The following is an 18,039-nucleotide window of genomic DNA, read 5'->3' as shown; positions in this document are numbered from 1 at the left end:
GCCCATGGATAACCATGGATACAAAGGGTGCTAATACCTTCCCTTTGTATAACCAACCCCCTTACCCAGAATTTCTTAAAGGTCTTTTTCTGTTTCTTTTATAAACCTTTCCTTAATTGGATAAAATAAAAGTCGGTGGCGACTCTCTGATTTTCAAAAACACAAAAGCAAAAAGAGAAGAGTGTCAGTTCGTGTATCTCTCACACGAGAGGTATGGTAAAAAACCGAGGGCGACAGCGACCAATAGATTGTGTCGAAACGAATAATGAATTAATTTCCTAATACTTCGGCCAAGTGGCCAATGGGATTGGGCAAACCCTAATACTTATAACCTTTCTAGGGTTTTTGTGATTTATAATTAAAATTGATTAAAATTAATTAAATCGAATAGTCGGGAAAATAATCGGGAGATAATCCTAAATCATAGTCATTAGCCTAATTCTAATTTATATTATAATCCTAATATTAATCATATTATTAATCTAACCAAAAAAATCAAATTATATATGTATATACATAATTAGGATTAATCATACAATTATATAAATAATCATAATAAAAAAATACAAATAAACCTGGTTTTAATCCTATGTTGCTGTATTCCTGAGTGTCCATAGTGGAAGTGCAGTTGGTGACCTTAAGATCCTGATTGTTGGAAATCCAATGGCTGATAAGAAGGGTGCATGGTAGGGGCGTGTATACTCGTTGCGCAGGATCTGTAAGCAGCTGAAAACAATACAAGTTATCAAAAAAAATACATGTTGTGTATGGGGTTCGAACCCCAATTCTTTCCTTCATCACTAAGAGCCTCTTGCCAAAGCTACCAAATTTCCACGTTGTCAATAAAACACGCGAATGTATTATTATATAAAAACAAATGTTACATGGAATCCAACAAACCAAAACGCGCGCTCCCAGTATTTTCGAATCGGACCAATGCCCATTCGCCACCTAATCGTCTTCTTCACCTTCCATGCCCAGAAAATCTGCTACGAAAATGCTTCCTTTTAACTGCGATCTAACTCGTAGCTAATGCCTACAAATCCTCAAAAATCCACAATACACAATATAAATCCAAGAGAAGGCGATGAATTGATTCTAAATTTCCTCCCGAGTATGATGGGCTCGGTTATTTGGCCTAATTTTGCTTTAAATGAAAATCCCTAAATTACCATTCAAGAACCCTAACAATGGCCTTTTGCCGTATCTACATCAAAACATGAATTAAAGTATCCAGAAACGTTCCATGCATCAACACTAACAATAATACATGATCAAATATTATTTATACTGCTTGCAATGTTAAAATCAAAACAAGTTAAGAACAACCAAATCGTGAGTGTACTGACGGTGATTCCACACGCTTCAGACGTCCGTGATATTCCAATTCGCTTCAAAGAAAGTCAAGGAAGCCCTCTTAGTGCTTAAAAACCCGTAATTCTGTCTGCAAATTCAAAATCATCCTTTGATTTCTTTGACACTTTTAAACTCGGACAGGATCATGGAGGCCCGCAAAAAACCCCCCCTCTGCATCCCAGTACCTTTTCTACTTATAGGGGACTAATTAGGTTTACAAAAACCATATCAAATCTTCATGATTTCCATGATTATAGCTTGATTTGGAGATGATATTGAAAATTTCTTTTTTAGTCCTCCATTAACAAAATTAAGCTTTAACCCACACGATTTCTTTCTCAAAAAAATCAGCCTTTTAGCTTCAAAGATTCTCTATATTTTTATGATTTATATTGATTATTTCATTTTTTTATGATTTATTTATTATTTAAATGAATAAAAATTCAAATAATTATTAATGAAATCCTAAAAATAAAATTATGGATGTCAAGGTCTCTCTTAAGGTCATGGACATATTTAGAATCCAAATGAAAGGCCCATTAGTCAAGAAAACCAAAATTACCTAATTAAAGTTTTGTGTATTTCACTAAAATCGACCAACTTCTGAGCTTCGTATCTCCCTCGATTTTAATCATATGAATGCATTCTAGGACTTTTTAGAAAGCTTTGTGTGTCCTCTAAATGATTCTTTTTGTTTCACCTCAGTTGGAGCTTCCATGCTCAATTTATGAGCTTTGACCCAAAAGGTGTTTTTGTTGACTTTTAAAAGGACCTATAATCTATTGGATAATATCTCTTGAATGAAGTATTTCTGGCCTTGGCATGTGAGAGACAAAGTTGTAGAGAATCCAATTTTTCATACCCCAAATTTGTCCTACCCTTTAACTTCTAACTGGCTTAGGCTTTGCATTCATGTACCTACATCACTTAGGTCATAATCCATACCCATGCATTCATATCATAGGTGTTACTCAAGGGCTAGCAAGAAAAAGCTCCATTGCAAAGAAGTTTGATCAGAGAATGAGAAAACTGAGGTATAATCACGTGGCTCTATGTTCATTGAAGTCCTCCTGGATTAGGGTGTCTCTCTGCTTCAAATCAGGGCATTGATTGAAGAGTGCAAGCTTGCAAATCATCCGGTTCTTTAAATCAGGGTTTTCTTTGACCAAAGTCAACCAGTTGACTTTTTGGTCAACATTTAATCAGGAATGGCTTCTATGTGTGGAAAACTTCTCAGGCTGACTATGTGGAGGTGTTTGTTTGACTGGATTTGATTGGAAGAGATTTAATCGGGAATTTCATCAATAGTCGGAAAAATCAGAACAGTTGACTTTCGGGTCAAAATCAGGAAAATTATTCAAATATTGACTTTTGGTGGAAAATTAATCAAGAAAAGTCGAAGAACGGATAAAATCGGGAGTTCGACAAAAAGTTGCAAAAAAATAACAAAAAGGCAAATCTTCAACACTTAGAAAATTTTTGATGCCTTAAAATCTTGTTGAACAGTCTACTTCAGCACTGAATTACACGTGGCAGATGGCATTTTTTGGAGAAATCTCCAACATCAAAGTTGTTCCTCTCATGGAGGAGAACAACTTTGTAGTTGGACACTTTTTCATTTGAAGCTTGTATGAAGAGTTAAAGGGGTGTGAAGTTGCTGGAAACTCATTTGAACCAAGTCATATTCCAGGTCACAAGTCAGGTCATGACCTAGCATTTTCACAAACACATGGCATACCAAATCTCCAGCCATTTTTTGAGCTTTACAGAAGTGATATGAATGCAAACTTGGTATCATTCTCTTCCTTGCCATCTCCTCTATCCATTGAAAAAAGAATGGGCACGATTGAGCAAATATTGAGTGAGATGCAAGCCTCCAAAGTAGTGCCCCAATGATGGCCAAACACTGCATGCAGCCAGGGCAGATTCTTAAGGCACGCGCAGGCATTTTGACAAACACATGGTGTGCCACATGTAAACGCCTTTTTCTTCCTCCACAAGTCACTATTTTGAACAAGCTTGATGTTGATGTGTTCCTTGCCATGCCCCCTATCCAATGAATCTAATTTTACTAATTTTGGACACACATTGAGTCAAATGCAAGTCTTCAAAGCCACGCCTCCACCAAGCTACACTTTCGCCAGGGGCATGAGCCAGCAGAGTCAGGTCACGCGCACTAAGGATAAGAGGTGAAGATTGCATGACTTCAATGCAATTTTGTGTGATATACAAGCCATATCTTGAGAACCTTCCTACACCAATCTTCCTCAACTCCATGTCCTCTCCATGTGGGACTAAGAATCTAATCAATTGGTGGCTTGTGGTTGAAGCTACACGTGTGAAAAGAGGGCATGTTGGAGGTCTGGTTTGAGGCTCGAGGCACTGGCATGGTTAGGATTGCTGCAGCATTGTTGGCATGGAATATAAGTTTGCAGTAGCTTGTATTCAGTCACCACCATTTACTGCAAAGAGCCCATGTATGACTTAGCATATAAAAATCTATCAAGCATAAAGTAGAAGTATGCCATGTATAGCCATGCACATGCTGTATTCTGGAAAAGCAAAGGAGAGACCTACCATGAATACAAAACTTGCTCACTAAGATGCCTAAAGTCCCACACCAAGAAAAATGACTTTGCTACCAAAATCTCACCCACTAAGGCCCCACATTCAAGAAACCCTCTCCATTCTCCATACACTAACACTATAAAACAAGGCCCACTCCTCACTTGCACATTTCACGATTCACTCACTTTCTCACTCACTCTTCACTTCTATTTCACTCTCACTTTCTCCCTTCTCTCTCATTTCCCCTGAGCTTTCACTACTCTCCCTCACTCAGTCCACTCTCCTCCTCCATCTGAGTTTGTTACAAACTGTAACAAACTCCGGCCACCGTAACCACCACCTTCATCCATAACCGATTCATCAACCTTCCACTCTCTCCCAGCAACAACCATAAGCTTCATACTCTCCACCACCACTACCAACCTTCCATCACTGCACCACCACCAATGCAGCATCATCGCTACACCTTCAGCTAGCTACGGTTCCATTCAATGGCGAGTGAGTCACGGTTCTGTGCAAGATTCTGAAGGTTGCTCTAAAATTCTGAGTGTATTCGCAAGCATAGAAAGTTGAACCTTGACGCTGCCTCCAAGGACCGGATTCGGAACGTGAAGTCTCTCGAGGCTAATCATCTAAGAATCTTCTCAGGTACGTTCTCGAATTGTTACTGAGTATGCTAGCGTCATGTAGAGACTGTGCGTGCATCTGAAATATGGTTAATGATTGTGGTATTTGCTTAAAGTTTGTGTGCGTTTGAATATGATTCTGTTCTTGAAGTTTGTGTTCGTTTGAGTATGATTCTGTTTAAATACGATTGTGTATCCATTAGGCTGATCTGATTGCTTCTCGTGCATTGTTTATCATGTTAATCACATCTGAGCCATTGTCGTACGTCTTAGTGTGGATTTTCTTAGGTTAGGGTTTTTGGTTTGGCTCCAGTTAGGACGACAGAAGGAGTGTAGACGAAAACAAAACGCAGATCTGAACTCAGCGTTGAATTCCGAGTGGATTGGTACCGGTCACGTGAATTTCTGGAGATTTTGAGGGGATCTCCGCCGTGAGGTGGTCGGAGAAGGCGACCGGAGCTCGTCGCCGGCGTCTGTGTGGCTTAACCACTTTTATTCCAGATGGCTCACGTGGCATGCAGGGACTGGCTATGATTCCCATGTTGTGGCGATTTTGTTTCACCCTGGTCATTGAAACCGTGATGTGTCAAGCAATGAGTGGCTCGGGTTCTTCTTTTGTCTTTTTCTCATTTAATCCACTATGACCAATTGATATTGCTACCATGTCACGTTATACTGATAACCACATGCAAATAAAAGGCATACTGATATGAATAATGCTGAATAAAAGAAATGTTGAAATAAAATTGAAAATGAAGAGTGGAATGGCGTTGGGCCTTTGCGCTGCTAAGCCCGGTGTTTTCTGGATCTCACCCCTGAGGTGCTAACGCACCACCACCTTTTGTAGCTGGGCCTGGGCCCCTTTGCTTTTCACACACCTGTAAAAAGGCCCAGTTTCTGTTTGTAGTTGATTTCAGTTCATTTAGTTTTTGCTTCTACACTCCCCTGCTGTTAATAAAAAAAAATATAATAAAAGTGATTTTCCTTTTATTTTCTTTTGCCTATTAATCGAATTTTCCTTAAATGAAAAATGACAAAAACATTTTTACTCAATTAGAATTTTTTAGAAATTTTATTTTTTCTTTTAAATTGAATTTTAATTGATTGATTTCTTTGATTTGTGATTGGTTGGTAAGCCATATAAATAAATGGTCTTCCGTTGTTAATTCAAAAATAGTTCAAAACTTGAATAAAAAAGGCATTGCGTTTGTACATATTTTTCATGAATAGCATAGACTTTAATATTTTCGATATATTGTGAATTGCTTAAATAAACTTTTCCCCATTCTATTAGGAATTAGAATTAGAATAACATAGATGTAGAAATTAAGACTAGTTCCCCTTTTGCATTCTTTTTCTTTTTACAACATTAAAACATCTAAAAATACTTGAATAAATTCCCCTTAAAAAATACAAAGAAAACACTTAAAACATTAATAATCAAAGTGAAAATTCTTAAAAAGGGAATGGAAGCTTGAACGTCCCTTGCTTTAGGGAACATTCGAGTGCTTGGATCTCCCTTGCTTTAGGGTCCCATTCAGGCGTAAGTTCCCAACTTCTAAAAAACACAAACCAAAGAGTAACTCGAGTTTCCCTTGCTTCAGGGATTTCCTCGAAACACTCAAACTCTCTTTCTTTCTCTCCTTTCTTAAGGGCATTGTTATCTCCGCTCCATTGCATCCTAGGCTGTCCCTTATGCAAGAGCGCGAACGTTAACTCCGCCCAACTAAAAAACACAAAAACAAACAGAAACTATGGAGCCGAACTACGGCGCTCTGATTCCTGAAAAGGATACGTAGGCATCAAGTCGCGGGGCTTGAACGAGCACACTTGTAAATATTCCTTCTTTTCCCCGTATTTCTTTTGCATTCATTCACATTTAGGTTTAGACATAGTACACACCCTTTAGATAGAAACAAACATAGGTGGATACCATCGAGTACGATGGGCGCGAGGGGTGCTAATACCTTCCCCTTGCGTAACCGACTCCCGTACCTTGATTCTCTGGTCGCAAGACCCTGTTCCTTCCTTTGTTAGGTTTTCTGATATTCCTTTCCCTTTTGGGATAAAAATATTGGTGGCGACTCTGTTCATTTTTCGCGAGCGTGCGACAGCTGGCGACTCTGCTGGGGATGTTGCTAGACCTGTTGCTGGTCCATCCTTAGTGAGTCGATCCTAGCCTGCGTTTGTTTGTTTATTTACTGGGTGTTTATTTGTTTTATGTCTATATCTTGTATATATGTTTGCATGTCTATTTTCTGCTTGCATATCATGTTTATTTCTGCTTGCACATCATGCATATAGATTATATTCTGTGTTCCTTGGGGTCTTCTGTTCTGTTTTGCAGGTGGGGGGTTTTGTGAGGTAAAAGGCCCACTACCCAGGCCAAGTGACACATAGGATTAGTGTGGATGCTCATGTTGACTCCCGTGGCCCTTGCTGCGATCGAGTTCAACATGGGGTACCACAACTAGGCGAGGTTCTTTCATGGAACACTGTGTCTGGCACCCTTGCTGCCACAAACACTTTGTACCCCATGGGAACTGTAGACCCTAGTGACCATTAGGGACCACCTGTCCGTGTCTAGAATTCATACCCGTGAGTTTGGGGTGGGACAGGATACTAGCCTTCATCATACCCTGATTTCCATTTTGCAATCTGAAGCCGGAATTTTGAACCTGCTACATTCAGTCTTACCCAGTTATTCAGAGCTGCGAGGGACATTCAGTCTCTCACTACATCACACACATGACACATGACACATCATGCTATTGCATCCACCTCACTTCATTCGTGGAGAATCCTAAAGTCTATTTCCAAAAAAAAAGATGTATACTCTTTTGCAAAAAAGGAAGAAAAAGAAAAAGAAAAAAGAAAAGAAATAATGAAAAGACTTTAGGATTCTCCCAATGAAATGCATTCTGCCATATCATTTAACATGCATGTTCATTTATTTTCAGGAACTTTTGGCTTTGTCTCCGACCAACACATGGCCACACCAATGAAGACTGTTAGACGCAACCCCTCTTATTCTTTCCTGAATCCGAATCTGGATTCTCTTGGGTGTTTAGCAAAGAAGATTACGCCAGATGAGACAACCAACTTCAGAAAGGAATATGGGTACATTCTGAGCCTTCTCAAGATGCCGTTCACCAAGTACAAGCAAGAGGGAGTTCATACTTTGCTTCAGTTCTATAATCCTTCCCTCCGCTGCTTCACGTTCACCGACTACCTCTTGGTTCCTACATTGGAAGAGTATTCCCTATTTCTTGGCATCCCTATAAAGAAGGAAGTGCCATACTATAGCACCATGAAGGCCCCCGATTCCATTGAAATTGCTAAGGCTCTTTATTTGAGCAAGTCGGTCGTGGAAGCAAATCTCACCAAGAAGGGAGGAGGTTTTGGTTTTTGCATGGAGTTTCTGGTTAAAAGGGGTTGTGAGGCTGCTGAAGCAAAAGAATGGGACACATTTAGGGCTATCTTGGCTCTAAGTATATATGGCATCATGTTGTTCTCAGACGTTCCTAACTTTGTTGACATGAATGCAATTCATATATTCATCTTGCAGAATCCGGTTCCCACACTTTTGGGGGATGTTTATCACTCCATTCATCACAAGGGTATTCAGAAGGGAGGTAAGGGAGGTCTGGTTAGATTCTGTGCTCCGTTGTTATACCGATGGTTCAGGTCACATCTGCCTGAGCGTGGCGCTTTCGTTGATAATAGGCACACATCTAAGTGGGCTGAGAGGATTATGGGGCTGAGGGCTAAAGATATTGTCTGGTATAATAGCGCTTTAGACGACAGGGAAGTTATTATGAGTTGCGGAAAGTTCAAAAACGTACCTCTCATGGGTCTTAGGGGCGGAATCAACTATAACCCCGTCTTGGCCAGAAGAACCTTTGGATATGCTTTTATCAGTCCACCTGAGCAAACAGAGATAGCTGAGAACATTTTCTATCATGTGGCCACCGACAATGGGCAGATGGCAGAAGCTGTACAAGCCTGGAAGAGTATTTGTTGGAGAGATAAGAAACATTTTGGTCAGCGAGACTGTGCTACTTATGAGGATTATACTAAGTGGATCGAGTCTGTGGTTGCTGTTCAAGGGATGCCTTTCCCTCCTAAGGACCCTTTGTACCCTCCTGCTGGTAAACAACCCAACATTGTTTCCATGCCCCGTTACAACCAAACTGTGGAAGAGAATCGAAAATTGACTGAACAAATGGAAACAATGCAAGTTAAGATGAGTACTGATAGGCAAGAGAAGTTTTCTGCTCTTCATAAGTTGAAAATGAGAGAAATAGAGCTTGAAGAATTGTATGCTAGAGGAAGTACTTCTCAGAAGAGGCCAAGAATGACTGTGAATTCTAAAACTACTGAAACCCAAGAGAAGAAGATAAAGGAACATTACGAGGCTCAGTTGGCAGAATTGACTAAAAGACTTCAGATTCAGACTGAAAATGCCAATTCAGAGAAATCTCGTCGCAAGAAAGCAGACAAACTCTTGTTGGATCGCCAGAATACCATAGAGAAGTGTTATGAAGAGATCCGAAAGCTGAAAGGCCAGATAAGAGAAAAAGACCAGAGTAATGTCCAAGTTCAAGAGGAAGCTAGGTATTGGGAGGTGAAGAATCGCAACATGGAAACAATGCATTTTAGAAAAGACCTGCTGATTCAAGAGATCATTAAGAGGCCCACCCGTGCTGAGACCAAGAAGCTCTTTGAAGAAATGAAGACTTGGAGTGATAAGAACATTGGAGATAGCCCTCTTCGTCATTTGGACATGGGAGATCCTGCTTAGTTTTGATTTTGTTGTAGAATCACCACCAGATTTGTTGGATGGGATTCCTGATTTTATTTCTGTATTTGTTGGCTCATGGGAGCAGAATATTTTGTACTTCAAAAACTTGGTTGTGGAATTAATCGATTATGTTTCCTTATCCTGTTTGCTTATCTCGGTTGTGCTTATCTTGGTTTTGCTTCACTATCTTCTCCGTTATCTTGTGTTGTTGGTTTGAGACAAAGCTAAAAAGTCTTGAAAATAATAAAACATGCACACATGCACCCATGCACTCATAGCATATTGCATTTACAGGTTTTTATCAGATTCTAATCGGGGTCCCTTCCAACAGATCTCTTTCCCGACGACGAAGCTGACTTTCTTACATCCTTACCGCACCAGGAGCAACGAGAGAATCATGGATCAATTTGAACAGAATCAAGCTGCCCTCCGTAGGGATATGGATCTTATGGGGGAAAGAATGACCCAACTTATGGAGACTCTCCATGTCGTTGTCCAAGGACAGGAAGAGCTCAGAAAGAGCGTTGCTGGGCTGATCAAAGATACTCCTACCAATTCTGCTGACGGAGGATTGAAAACTAAGGAGACTCCTATCAATGAGACACTTAAAGTAGTGGACGACCACCATGAGGTTATTGACCTTGAACATGATCTTACTGCTGAGTTGACTGAGACTGCTAAGATGTACCAAGCTCTTGAAGAACGCCTTAAGGCCGTTGAGGTTGCTAAAACTTCGAGTTTCGACACTGCTGCTATGTGCTTGGTACCTGGGATTGTTATTCCCCCAAAGTTCAAGGTGCCAGATTTTGATAAGTACAAGGGAGTTACCTGCCCAGAGACTCACATTCGTTCCTACTGCCGTAAGATGGCCGCTCACGCTGAGAACGAACCTCTGCTTATGCATTTCTTCCAGGATAGTCTCACTGGAGCCCCGTTAGAGTGGTATATGAAGCTCGAGAGGTCTAATGTTAGTACTTGGGGAGAACTTGTTGATGCCTTCTTGAAACAATACCACTACAATACTGCTATGGCTCCTAGCCGTGCACAACTGCAAAATATGTCACAGAAATCTGAAGAGTCTTTTAAGGAATACGCCCAGAGATGGCGTGAGCTTGCTGCTCGTGTCCAACCCCCTCTCTTGGACCGTGAGTTGATTGATTTGTTTATGGGAACTCTGAAAGGGCCGTATCTTCAACACATGGTTAGTAATACTTCTCCTTCCTTTTCGGATGTGGTCATCATTGGTGAGAGGGTTGAGAACTGTGTCAAAGCTGGTACCATTCAAGGTGTCACTAGTCCTAGCACCTCAAGTGGTAATGGTAAGAAGCCGTATTCTGGATTTGTGAAGAAGAAGGAAGGTGAGACTAGCACTGCCTCTGTTGACCAAAGCCGAGCTCCTGCATATTCCGCTGTTCCACCTCCTTATTATCCGATGCCTTATGCTGTTCCTGGTCCATATGTCCCTCAGGCATATGCTGCTGCTCTTCCACAACCATGGATGGCACCCCAACAGCCTTTCGTACCACAACAACAGATTGCTGCTCCTCAGAATCGTCAACAGAACCCTAGGCCTCAAGGTCAGAGGGGCCCACAAAGAACAAGATTCCAAGATAGGCGTATCGATCCGGTTCCAATGTCATATGCCCAACTCCTCCCTCAGTTGCTTGCTGGTCAATTGGTACAACTCCGTGAACTTGGACCTCCCCCTAGTCCTTTTCCTCCTGGTTATGATGTTAATGCTCGATGTGAATTTCATTCAGGGGCTCCGGGCCATACTATTGAAAAGTGTAGAGCATTCAAATTGAAGGTTCAGGATCTCCTTGACGACAAGCTTATCTCATTCACCCCTACTGGTCCCAATGTGCAGAATAACCCTATGCCTCCGCATGCTGGTGCGACCAATGCTATTGAGTTATGTGATGATCAGATCCTGGTAAATGATGTTAATGAGGTTAAGATGCCGCTAGCAGTCGTCAGAGAACATCTTATGCAACAAAAGGTTTTGTGTGAACTACATGACTACTGTTTGTAATGTTCTTCTAACCCGGAGGAATGTGCTAGATTAAGAGAGGAAATCCAAAAGCTGATGGATGAAGGCGTTCTTAGGGTGGAAAGGGTTATCCCTGGTGAAGATGTGGCCACTTTAGAGATCCCTTACTACCCTGCTGAGGTATCAAAGACTCAAGACACTTCTTTGGTCATTCATGCTCCGAGTACTCCTCTGTTTATTCAAGCTCCGAGAACTCCGTTGGTTATTCAAGTTCCAGATGCCTCTCTGACCTCTCCAACCTCATCTCTCGTTCCCTCTCCTGTGAGTAATTCTAAAGATGTTCATTGGAGTTATAATGCTGTGTATATTCGAGGGAAGAAATATGATTGTCCTCCAGTGGGTAATTCTAGCATCACTAATATTACTGGCACTAGTGGCATTACCCGCAGTGGGCGGATCTTTGCTGCCCCTCCTCCGCCTCCTAAAGAGACCAATAAAGAGGCTAGTACACAAGCAAAAGGAAAGCAAGTCGCTGTTGATCCTCCTGTAACCCGTAATGCACAAGACGCCGAGCAACTCTTGAAAATCATTAAGAAAAGTGATTACAAAGTGATTGACCAACTTGATCAGACCCAAGCCAAGATCTCCATCTTGTCTCTCTTGGTACATTCTAAAGCTCATCGTAATGCTCTGATGAAAGTTCTGGCTTCCGCTCACGTAACTCAAGACATTACCGTGCCTCAGTTTGAAGGGGTTGTGACCAACATTGCTGCTGGTAATTGTTTGGGTTTTTCTGATGATGAACTTCCACCTGAGGGTAGGACACATAACAAAGCGTTGCATATCTCCGTCAAGTGTCTGGATGCTGTGTTGTCTCGAGTTCTGATTGATACAGGTTCTTCTCTTAATGTGATGCCCAAGACTACTTTGTTTAAGCTGAGTATGGATGGGGTTATGATGAGACCGTGCACTATGAGTGTCAGAGCATTTGATGGTTCTAGAAGGTCCGTAGAAGGGGAAATTGATCTGCCTGTTCTGATTGGCCCTCACATGTTCTATATTGCCTTCTATGTTATGGATATACGTCCTTCATACACTTGCCTCTTGGGTCGTCCTTGGATCCATGCTGCTGGGGCTGTGACATCTACCCTCCATCAGTGTTTGAAATTTGTTGTGAATGACAAGATTGTTGTGATCACTGGTGAAGAGGATTTGATAGTCAATAATCTGGCGTCATACCGTTATGTTGAAGTGGAGGGAGAGATACAAGAGACACCTTTTCAGGCCTTAGAGATTTTGTCGGTTGATAAACTCCCCGTGGTTGAGAATAAGAAGGAACTCGGAGCACCCCTCTCGTCTCTAAATGATGCTAAGGCCTTCTTAGAAGCTGGTACTCCCCATAGTGCCTGGGGCAAGCTGATTGATGTTCAGGAGAAGCGAGACAAGTACGGCCTTGGGTATCAACCATCTTCTTCTACTCAGCTCAGCATAATTCCTGGAAAGAAGGTGATTCCCCCCATTTCTCAAGTGTTCGTCAGTGCAAGCACCAGTTCTGGAAGTCAGGTTCTCGTCGTGGATGATGATGATGAAGAAGATCTATCCAGATTCGTTTGCCATGCTGCGCCTCGACAGGAGCTCAACAATTGGACTATCTTGGACATCCCCAGAGTCACTTTTATGGAGATGTAATTTTCTTGTTTCGATAAGTCATATGCTTCGCCCTAAGCATTTTGACCACTTGTATAAAGAAGGGCCCCCATGTTGTTTCAATTTGTTTAATATTGAATGAAAATCATATCTTCGCATGCAATTACTGTTCCATTTCTTTCATTTTTGTTTTTTACTTTAAAAACTTTTTCAAAAATGGCAAAGCTTTTTTCTTTTTCTTTTTATGTGTTGCATTCTAAGGCATAAATCATCCGTCGTGCAGATCCGGCTCGAATTCCATCAAAAATGATAATGTTACAGTTCCACGTCTTAATATCCTTGAGAATCCAATCGACCAAGCTGATGAGGATAGTGGGGAAGATTGTGAAGTCCCTGAGGAATTGGCAAGACTTTTGAGACAAGAGGAGAAATCTATTCAGCCACATCAGGAAGCCATAGAAATCGTCAACCTCGGTTCAGAAGAAGCAAAGAGAGAAGTCAAGATAGGGGCGCTTTGCAAAGTGATGTAAAAAGAAGGTTGATTGAGCTGCTTCGAGAGTATGTTGACATCTTCGCCTGGTCATACGAAGACATGCCTGGTTTAGACATGGATATAGTTATGCACAGGTTACCGCTCAAACCAGAATGTCCGCCTGTAAAGCAGAAACCACGAAGAACTCGACCTGATATGGCTTTGAAAATCAAGGAGGAAGTTGAAAAACAGTTGAAGGCGGGTTTCTTATCTGTGTGTGAGTATCCTCCTTGGATTGCAAACATAGTACCTGTTCCTAAGAAGGACGGAAAAGTACGCATGTGTGTCGACTACCGAGATTTGAATAGGGCAAGTCCGAAGGATGATTTTCCTCTGCCTCTTATTGATGTATTAGTCGACAACACTGCTCAGTATTCAGTATTCTCGTTCATGGATGGGTTTTCTGGCTATAATCAAATAAAGATGGCTCCTGAAGATATGACTAAGACTACTTTTACCACTCCGTGGGGTACGTATTGTTATAAGGTGATGCCTTTTGGCCTTAAGAATGCTGGAGCAACGTATCAACGAGCAATGGTGACCCTCTTTCATGACATGATACATAAAGAGATTGAAGTATACGTCGACGATATGATTGCAAAATCCCAAACTGAGGAGGAACACTTGGTATATCTTGAGAAACTGTTTGCTCGTTTGCGTAAATTCAAGTTGAGGCTTAATCCAAACAAGTGCACTTTTGGAGTGCGATCTAGAAAGTTACTTGGATTCATTGTGAGCCAACGAGGGATCGAGGTCGACCCTGATAAAGTAAGAGCAATACAGAACATGCCAGCACCGAAGAATGAAAAAGAAGTTCGAGGGTTCCTTGGGAGATTGAATTACATAGCCAGGTTCATTTCTCATCTCACTGACACTTGTGAACCCATCTTCAAACTGCTGCGCAAAAATCAAGATATCCGTTGGGATGATCATTGTCAGGAAGCCTTCGAAAAGATCAAGCAGTATCTCCAAGAGCCACCAATTCTCATGCCTCCGGTTCCTGGGAGGCCGCTTCTTATGTACTTAACTGTGCTTGAAGGATCTATGGGGTGTGTGTTGGGCCAGCATGACGAGTCTGGTCGAAAAGAGTGCGCCATTTATTACCTGAGCAAAAAGTTTACCGATTGTGAATCCCGTTACTCACTACTCGAGAAAACTTGCTGTGCTTTGGTATGGGCTGCTCGCCGACTGAGGCAGTATATGTTGACTCACACCACTTTATTGATCTCCAAAATGGACCCGATAAAGTACATCTTTGAAAAACCGGCCCTTACAGGAAGACTAGCCCGGTGGCAAATGCTTTTATCAGAATATGATATCCAATATGTCACACAGAAGGCCATCAAAGGAAGTGTCCTTGCAGATCATCTTGCTCATCAGCCATTAGAAGAGTATCAGTCAATGAAGTTTGACTTTCCTGATGAAGATATCATGAAACTGGATGATAATGAAGGACCCGAACCAGGAGAGCGATGGACTCTCACGTTCGATGGTGCATCAAATGCTATGGGCCATGGTATTGGGGCAGTTTTGACTTCTCCTCGTCAAACTCACATCCCTTTCACAGCTAGAATATGCTTTGATTGCACAAACAATGTCGCAGAATACGAAGCTTGCATAATGGGTCTCGAAGCAGCCATTGATATGAGAATCAAGATCCTTGAGGTTTATGGGGATTCTGCCTTGGTTATACATCAAGTGAGAGGTGATTGGGAGACAAGACACCCCAATTTAGTTCCTTATAAGGACTACATCTTGGAGTTGCTGCCCGCTTTCGAGGAAATCACTTTCAATCACATCCCCCGAGAGGAAAATCAATTGGCAGATGCTTTGGCTACTTTGGCGGCTATGTTCAGAGTTAGCTCCCCTAAAGAAGTGCCGGACATAACGATCCTCCGTTACAAAGAGCCTGCCCACGCATTCCCTGCTCATTGTCTCACTACTGAAGATGTGTATGATGAAAAGCCATGGTATTACGACATCAAGAGGTACGTTGAGAAGCAAGAGTATCCCGAAGATGCTACGATTGGTGATAAGCGAACGCTTCGAAGGTTAGCATCCAAATTCTTCTTGTCAGGAGACGTCCTGTACAAAAGAAACTATGATTCAATTTTGCTCAGATGCGTGGATAGACACGAAGCAGAATTGATCATGCGGGAAATTCATGAAGGATCTTTTGGAACTCATTCCAGTGGACATTCCATGGCCAAAAAGATCTTGCGAGCAGGATATTATTGGATGACGATCGAAAGTGATTGTTATGTGTATGTGAAGAAATGTCACAAATGTCAAGTGTATGCTGACAGAATTCATGTTCCTCTGACCCCTCTGAATGTCCTGACATCGCCTTGGCCCTTTGCTATGTGGGGCATAGACATGATTGGACGAATTGAGCCACAAGCTTCAAATGGGCACAGATTTATTCTTGTTGCTATCGACTACTTCACCAAATGGGTTGAAGCTGCTTCTTACAAGAACGTGACCAAGCAAGTTGTTACTCGCTTCATCAAGAAAGAGATCATATGCCGATATGGGGTTCCAAACAAGATCATCACTGACAATGGGTCCAATCTCAATAACAAGATGATGGCAGAGTTGTGTGAAGAGTTCAAGATTGAACATCACAATTCATCACCCTATCGGCCAAAGATGAACGGCGCAGTCGAAGCTGCTAACAAGAATATAAAAAAGATTGTCCAGAAAATGGTTAGAACGTATAAGGATTGGCATGAGATGTTGCCATTTGCTTTGCACGGCTACAGAACTTCGGTTCGTACTTCAACTAGGGCAACTCCCTTCTCTCTTGTCTACGGTATGGAGGCCGTATTACCTGTCGAAGTGGAAATCCCTTCGTTGAGAGTCTTGATGGATGCCAAGCTCGATGAAACAGAATGGGTCCAAACGAGGCTTGACCATCTCAATCTGATCGAGGAGAAACGCTTATCTGCTATCTGCCATGGCCAGTTGTACCAAAAGAGGATCAAGAAAGCGTATGACAAGAAAATTCGGCCTCGAGAATTCCACACAGGTGACCTAGTCGTAAGGAGGATCTTGCCAATTCACACCGATCCAAGGGGCAAATGGACTCCCAACTATGAGGGACCATACATTGTGAAGAAATCATTTTCGGGTGGTGCTTTAATCCTGACAAAGATGGATGGGGAAGATGTTCCGCTTCCAGTCAATTCAGACTCAGTCAAAAAATACTACGCATAAAAGACCCGCTAGGTCGACGTACCTAGGCAAAAATAAGGGCATCCCGGCAAACCAAAAGGGTTTGGGCAAAATTAGGGATAAAACAAAAAAGAGAATAACCCGCTAAGTTGAAAACCTGAAAGGGCGACTGTAATACGGTGAACTGACTTTTTATCGATCGAAATGTCGCGGTTAAGCAAGAGTCGCCACCGACTTTTATTTTATCCAAACAAATTCAGAAAGGCAAAAAGAAACAGAAAAAAACCTTTTAAAGAAAATCTGAGTTCGGGGGGTAATTTATGCAAAGGGAAGGTGTAAGGCACCCTTTGCATCCATGGTTTTCCATGGGCTCTTAATTGCTTTGCTTGCTTGTTTGTTTAGAAAATGTAGATGAAAGAGATAGGGACTTTAGCTCGTAAATGAGCGTTGCCCTTTTTGAAAAATTATGAGAAAGAATATAATGAAAGTTTGAGCATTGCAAGGCAATTAGGGGCAATTACCTTAAACTCAGATGATAGGTCTCTTTTTAACCTTTCAGAATGAAAGGGTCTATCCTTGCCATAAGAGGGCAAGAAGCCTTTCGTTTGGAGGTTGAAGGGTCATCGAAGCATCCTTTGCCATAAGACTGTCCCATGCCATAGAGGGGTAGGTAGTCTAAGGCAAGGATCAGAATAAGCCATTTTTCGTTAGGCAACCAGAAGATACCTCAGCCTTTCTTCGTAGGCAACTTCCGAGGGTCGAGGTCATTTTTGTGTATCGAAGGCAGCATCATTTAGGGTCGTGACCTTTTTATTGAGGCAACATGGCTGAGGTATCCTCGTATTCGAGGGACTTGGCTTATTCTGCAAAAAACACAAGGCAACAGGCAACAAGGCAACAGGCAACAAGGCAACAGAGAGAGGTTACCCAAAAGCGTGCGTGTGTGCACCAATCACGTGATTATATTCAATTATATTATCTTGTAAATTAGTGATTCTAAATTCAATTCATGGTTGTCACTCCCTATTTTACTAACCACGCAGATAATATAAGGCAAGAAACAGTAATATGGGGGAGGGAAATTGTAACCAGCGGATCCCTTAATAGGGTTTGACACAAGTAATAATTAAACAGAAAAATAAAAGGTTAGGGTTTAGGGTTACCAAACTCGTGGCTTTGGCAATTTGACATACCCTGGAAAAGGCAAACAAAATAGGGTGAGTGCATTTATCGGTTCGAAGGCGAACACAGTCAACCCTAAAAATAAGGATATAATGTATTTAAAATAAAAATAAACAAAAGTACTTAGCTTGATTTGATCTGATATGGTTAGCGGGAAGCC

This window comes from Vicia villosa, linkage group LG4, assembly GCF_029867415.1.
Source record: "Vicia villosa cultivar HV-30 ecotype Madison, WI linkage group LG4, Vvil1.0, whole genome shotgun sequence".
NCBI classification, from domain to species: domain Eukaryota; kingdom Viridiplantae; phylum Streptophyta; class Magnoliopsida; order Fabales; family Fabaceae; genus Vicia; species Vicia villosa.
Note: the sequence above shows the minus strand (reverse complement) of the source record.